Source organism: Salvelinus fontinalis, chromosome 1 (genome assembly GCF_029448725.1).
Source record: "Salvelinus fontinalis isolate EN_2023a chromosome 1, ASM2944872v1, whole genome shotgun sequence".
Classification (NCBI taxonomy): Eukaryota; Metazoa; Chordata; class Actinopteri; order Salmoniformes; family Salmonidae; genus Salvelinus; species Salvelinus fontinalis.
In genome coordinates, this window is record NC_074665.1 from 46,526,341 (window position 1) to 46,532,340 (window position 6,000).

General features: G+C 47.3%; 1 protein-coding gene across 3 annotated transcripts in view; it reads right to left on the reverse strand.

The window, feature by feature from the left end:
- The window catches only part of LOC129855798 (ankyrin repeat and fibronectin type-III domain-containing protein 1), a 285,590-nt gene that overhangs the window by 113,875 nt on the left and 165,715 nt on the right, over positions 1–6,000 (reverse strand). The gene's annotated exons all lie outside the window — the stretch shown is intronic.

Genomic DNA, 6,000 nt, shown 5'->3' on the forward strand with positions numbered 1-6,000 from the left:
CCTTGCGGGCAAGACATTTTAGTGCTAAATAACAGTAAGTCAAGACCCCAATTGACTTCCTAAAAAAAGGAGGCTGCGGGGTCCTAAACGGACGCTTATGCCTACAAATGGCACTGTGTGTGTGTGTGTGTGTGTGTGTGTGTGTGTGTGTGTGTGTGTGTGTGTGTGTGTGAGAGAGAGGAGTGTGCGAGTGTGTGACGATCAAGTCTGACACCCTGCCAGCCCCAGAAAGATCAAGAAAGAGGAGCGAGAGAGAGGCTATGTAGCCGAACAGACGTTATCAGGGCTAGCCCATCACCACAGAGAGCATACACCGCACAAGTGACCCATATTAGCCCACACTACTTTCTGCCCAATGCTAATTGATGATGATGATGCATAAGAGGTAGTGGCAGCGAGCCGAGCAGAGCCCAGTGACTTCAGTCACACAGCAAAGAGTGACAGGACCTGACTGCTAAGACCAGCACCAGGGCTATGTGGTGAAATGGTGTTATTCCTGGTTCAAGCCTACAAACCTATTAGAACTCACTCAAACAATCCATTGAATAGTATATTTATACTGTATAGCGTTTTGTGTATAACTACAGTATTGGTATTCGTGTTCGTATTGTGTTATTTGAAATGCCTCTGTACTCGTTTTGCGGACGTCTCTTGCCCAATCCAAGTCTCCCCGCAAAAAAAGGGATTTGTCCTGATTAAATCAGAATCAGAAAACGGTGGTTTCAAATGGTGTGACTCCCCAACTGGTCACAGGAAGTCTTAGTAACACTGTCCGACAAAACCGACAAAGGAGAGGACATTGGGGGGAGGGGGTGCATGAATATCAGAACCCCACATGGTGTGGACATTGGCATTACCCAGTAAGAACCTGGGTAAGTCCCAACGTTTTCTAGCTTCCTCCTCTCTTGTACCCTTCCGTTTGGACATTTGCAGACCCACAGTTGTGTTTGTCACAGACGTATGAGAAAATCAACCCACCGGCCGTGACACAGCTTCTTTTCATTGAACTGTATGCCCTCTGTGACTAGGTGCGAGTGTGCATGACTAGGTGCGAGTGTGCATGACTAGGTGCGAGTGTGCATGACTAGGTGCGAGTGTGCATGACTAGGTGCGAGTGTGCATGACTAGGTGCGAGTGTGCATGACTAGGTGCGAGTGTGTATGACTAGGTGCGAGTGTGCATGACTAGGTGCGAGTGTGCATGACTAGGTGCGAGTGTGTATGACTAGGTGCGAGTGTGCATGACTAGGTGCGAGTGTGTATGACTAGGTGCGAGTGTGCATGACTAGGTGCGAGTGTGCATGACTAGGTGCGAGTGTGCATGACTAGGTGCGAGTGTGCATGACTAGGTGCGAGTGTGTATGACTAGGTACGAGTGTGCATGACTAGGTGCGAGTGTGCATGACTAGGTGCGAGTGTGCATGACTAGGTGCGAGTGTGCATGACTAGGTGCGAGTGTGCATGACTAGGTGCGAGTGTTTATGACTAGGTGCGAGTGTGCATGACCAGGTGCGAGTGTGCATGACTAGGTGCGAGTGTGCATGACTAGGTGCGAGTGTGTATGACTAGGTGCGAGTGTGTATGTGTGTATGTATATATTACTCATAGTCAGAGTAAATGTCAAGCATACCAGCACTCTAATGAAAAGGCATGCCAAGGCCATCATCATTTGAATCCATTTTTAATCCCCCTTTCCTCTCTCCATCCTCACCTCCGCTTCTCCACCTCATCCCCGGATATGAAAACTGTAGCGGAAAAGACGTTGAAGAGACACCAGGAAGACGACGAAAATCGAAATCAACAATTCCGGGGAACAAGAATACGTGTCGGGGAAGGATATGTGCCGTAAATCAGCCCACTGGGGTTGGTGTGCCAGGGACCTCGGAGAGAGAAGGCCAGGAGAAGTAGTTCCCACTGGTATCACCAGGAAGATGACATCCTCTATCCACCAATCAATCAGTAGCTCCTGGACATGTCCGGGAATCCCAGAGCTCCCAGCATGCTCTGCTGAGGTGCAGCGGCAGCGGGGCGTCTAGCACACCTGTCAGTCAGTCAGCAGGTAGAATGTGGTGGCGGTTATCTAATAATTCACACACACACACACACACACACACACACACACACACACACACACACACACACACACACACACACACACACACACACACACACACACACACACACACACACACACACACACACACACACACACACACACACACACACACACACACACACACTTTCAATTGGTTTCTTAGAAGCCTCTCTCTGGGTTACCAGTGGCCTTTCGGGAGCCGCTCTCCTACGCACAGTCCCTTAGGAAGAGATTATGACAGACAGCCCCAGGACACTCTCTCACACCTAAGCCTTTAAATGTTAGGGGGGGGGGGGGGGGGGGGGGGAGTTGAACAGATCCCTGTTCCATTTCACAGACAGATAGGGGACCGCCTGTTCCCAGGTTTCTTTAGGCTGTTGGATCATCGCTTATCATATCGTTTTGACAATATTCCCATAGCCATTGTCAGGCCAAACAACCAGGTTACGGTAAGGGTAGGATTGATACCAACTGAACTGACGAAACTAAACAGTTACAGTAGAGTGAACTCCTGGTTTATGCAACGGTTCGGTTCGGTTGTGAATGCATGCAAATATCCAGAGCCAATTGAATGTAGTATTTTGGGACTGGTCAACTGCAATACACTTCAACAGAGTATGCACTTGTTTCATTGTCACTTATACAGGATAGGTGCAGTGAAATGTGTTGTTTTACAGGGTCAGCCATAGTAGTACGGTGGCCCTGGAGCAAATTAGGCTGAAGTGCCTTGCTCAAGGGCAGCGACAGGTCTTCCACCTATGCGCGGTCTACAGCATATCTGTAGACTGCTGAGCTAATACACATCTAGCTGAAGGGTTAGTTAAGGTGAAGACTAGCTCGCTTGAGGTTTTTAACGGGTCTTAACTTTAGAGAGGGTGTGACTTTTGTGTTGTTTAGGTCTCTCTTAGGCCCTCTTGGTCAGCCCCCTCATGCTTTGGGATACGTTATATGTACCACTCAATCTTTGGCTACAGACAGTTAGGCTGACGTGGATGGGCCACCTGTTCTGTGTTGTGTTAAGACAGACAGCACACGACGGCGATAAACAACCCGATAAACAAGTCAACCGGTGCCTCCCAAATAGATGTGCTGGCAGAGAGACGGGGAGAAAGAGAGAATAAAAGAGAAAGAACTTGAATTGAGAGACAAGCGTAGAGAAAAACAGTTACTCTGAGTGTGGGTCAATGAGAGAGCGAGAGAGAGAAAGACAGACGTTTGGCGTGAAAGTGATTGCTGTCGGCTACAGTCAGTGTCGTGCTTTGGCAAAGCTGCTTCCTGATACCGAGTCAATAAAGCCTGTTTGAATGTGAACTTGACGGACAGAGAGATAGATCAGGAAGGAGGGGGGGGGGCCATGGGGGGGCTTCAGAGGCTATCCTCTCACACTGTGTGATCTGGACATTTGTTTGAGCATTTATCGGCTAACGGGTTAGCCGCTAGTAGAACCTCTGATTGTCAAGCGGCACCAAAAAAAAAAAAAAAACACGGCATCTTTTAATTGTATGTCTTTTCGTGGCACTCTTACTTTTCCAAGATCCTCCTTTAAGACTTAATTGCCATTTCAATTGCAAAAGCAACACAGATGATTTGTGTGTATGCACACACGTGTGTGTGTGTGTGTGTGTGTGTGTGTGTGTGTGTGTGTGTGTGTGTGTGTGTGCATGGTGTGTGTGTGAAGGGACCAGTGTCTGATTTAACGAGAGAGCGGCGAAATCTAAGGAGGGCGGTGGCAGGGGGGGGGGGGCATAAGAAGACGTGGCTTCTTGCGGGCAGAGTTTCTCTCTCTTTTAATCCTTTTTCCAACGCCACACTAGACGGGGAGTTAATAGGGCTTTAAACAGCCCTGAGCGAAACCTCTGAGACTTGGACCCACTGCCCACCATATCCTATCCCCCCCGCCCTGCCTTCTCACTAAAAGAGGAAGTCCAGACAGACACTCAGTTCACAGTCAGGTAATGGCATGATAGAGGAAAGGGGGAGAAGGACGAAATTAGTCAGAAAGAGACAGAGGATGGGGCAAAGAGATAGTAGATGGGCAGACGGACGGACAGATGGAAGTGTGTCTTCAGAATCAAATATGATCCAGTCGCAATGCTCAATTCCGCAGACCTGTCTGTCTGTCTGTCTGTCTGTCTATCTCGCTAGGTGTGTAGTGGTGGGCGGGTGTGTTGCCTTCTCTGTCTTTTTTCTTCTCTTTCTCTCTGTACTCTCTCTACTCTCTCTCTCTACTCTCTCTACTCTCTCTCCTTCTCTCTCTACTCTCTCTCTAGCTCTCTCTCTCTCTACAATGTCATTATTTGGATAGGATTCCCCCTCCCAAGTTTTGTGGTTTGGGGTGAAAGGGGCCAGAATATGAAACATAAATCAACACTCAGAAGGGGGGACGCAAATATTACCCATAAATCAGTTTGGCGGAGCCACCTACAATCATACTAATAGGGCTGGAAGACGTGCTGTCATCCAAACCATGATGTCACCCCCGCATGAGGCCTCGCGAGTGTGCGGCGGTGGGTCTCTACGTACGTGTCTGTGTATGTGTGTGTCTCTGTCTGTCTATGCGGGTTTGTGTCGGTTTCTGTGATTAAGGGTGGTCTCTATGTGTGTGTCTGTGTGTATGTGGAGGAGTGTCTGAGTGTGTGGGTTTGTGTGTGTCTAACTGGGGTCTGTGTGTCTACGTGTGCGCATACATGTGTGTGTGTGTATTCTGTGGTTCGTACTGGCTTACAACGAGTGTGGCCTTCCATCGAGAAAATCCAAACAAGTCGAGTGGTTTAAGTCTGTGTGACTCGTTTTTCCCACAATGGCATTCTTGGACAATGGAAATGATTGAAGGGACATGAAAGGTGACACACATTGCCAATTACATCTTTGAATAGGGACTAATTGAGAAATAATTCGATTTTACAACGTTAAATGTGCTTTGTTGGAACAATTAGATCAATCATCAAATAATCGTTCTCTTTTGTCTTGTTCCCAACACTAACATATTTAGAAATATGTTTCCCTGACATTGACAGTTCACTATAATATTCGAATAAAATCAGGTGTTGATGTTTTACTTAAAGTATTGTTGCTTGGCATTAACATCAAATCGTATTTGTCACATGCCCCCGAATACAACAGGTGTTGACTTTACTGTGAAATGCTTACAAACGAGTGCTTTTCACAACAGTTAAAAAGTATACAACATTTTGCAAAAAATGTAATAGGAAATAGTAACACAATAAAATAACAAAAAACGAGACGATATACAAGGACTATCGGTAGCAGGTCAATGTACAGGGGTACGAGGTAGTTCAGTTAATTTAGGGAATATGTATGTACAGTACATATAAGTGACTAGGCAATCAGGATAGATAATAAACAGAATAGCAGCAGCATATGTGACGAGTGTGAAAGTGTGTATGTGTGAGTTTGTGTGGTTGTGTGGTGCCAATATGCATGTTTGCATGTGCGTTTTGTGTGTGTGAGCATATGTAGTGTGTGTGTGTGTGCGTATGTGTTTGGGTAGAGTCCAGTGAGTGTGCATAGAGCCGGCGCAAGAGAGTCAGTGCAAATAAACAAGGGGTCAATGTAAATAATCCAGGTAGCCATTTGATTAACTGTTCAGCAGTTTTATGCCTTGGGGGTAGAAGCTGTTCAGGAGCCTTTTGGTCCCAGACTTGGTGCTCCAGTACCACTTTCTCTGCGGTAGCAGAGAGAACAGTCTATGACTTGGATGGCTGGATTCTTTGATAATTTTTAGGGCCTTCCTCTGACACCGCCTGGTATAGAGGTCCTGGATGGCGGGAACTCTGCCCCAGTGATGTACTGGGTCGTGCGCACTACCCTCTCTAGCGCATTACGGTCAGAGCAGTTGTCATACCAAGCGGTGATGCAGCCAGTCAAGATGCTCTCAACGGGGCA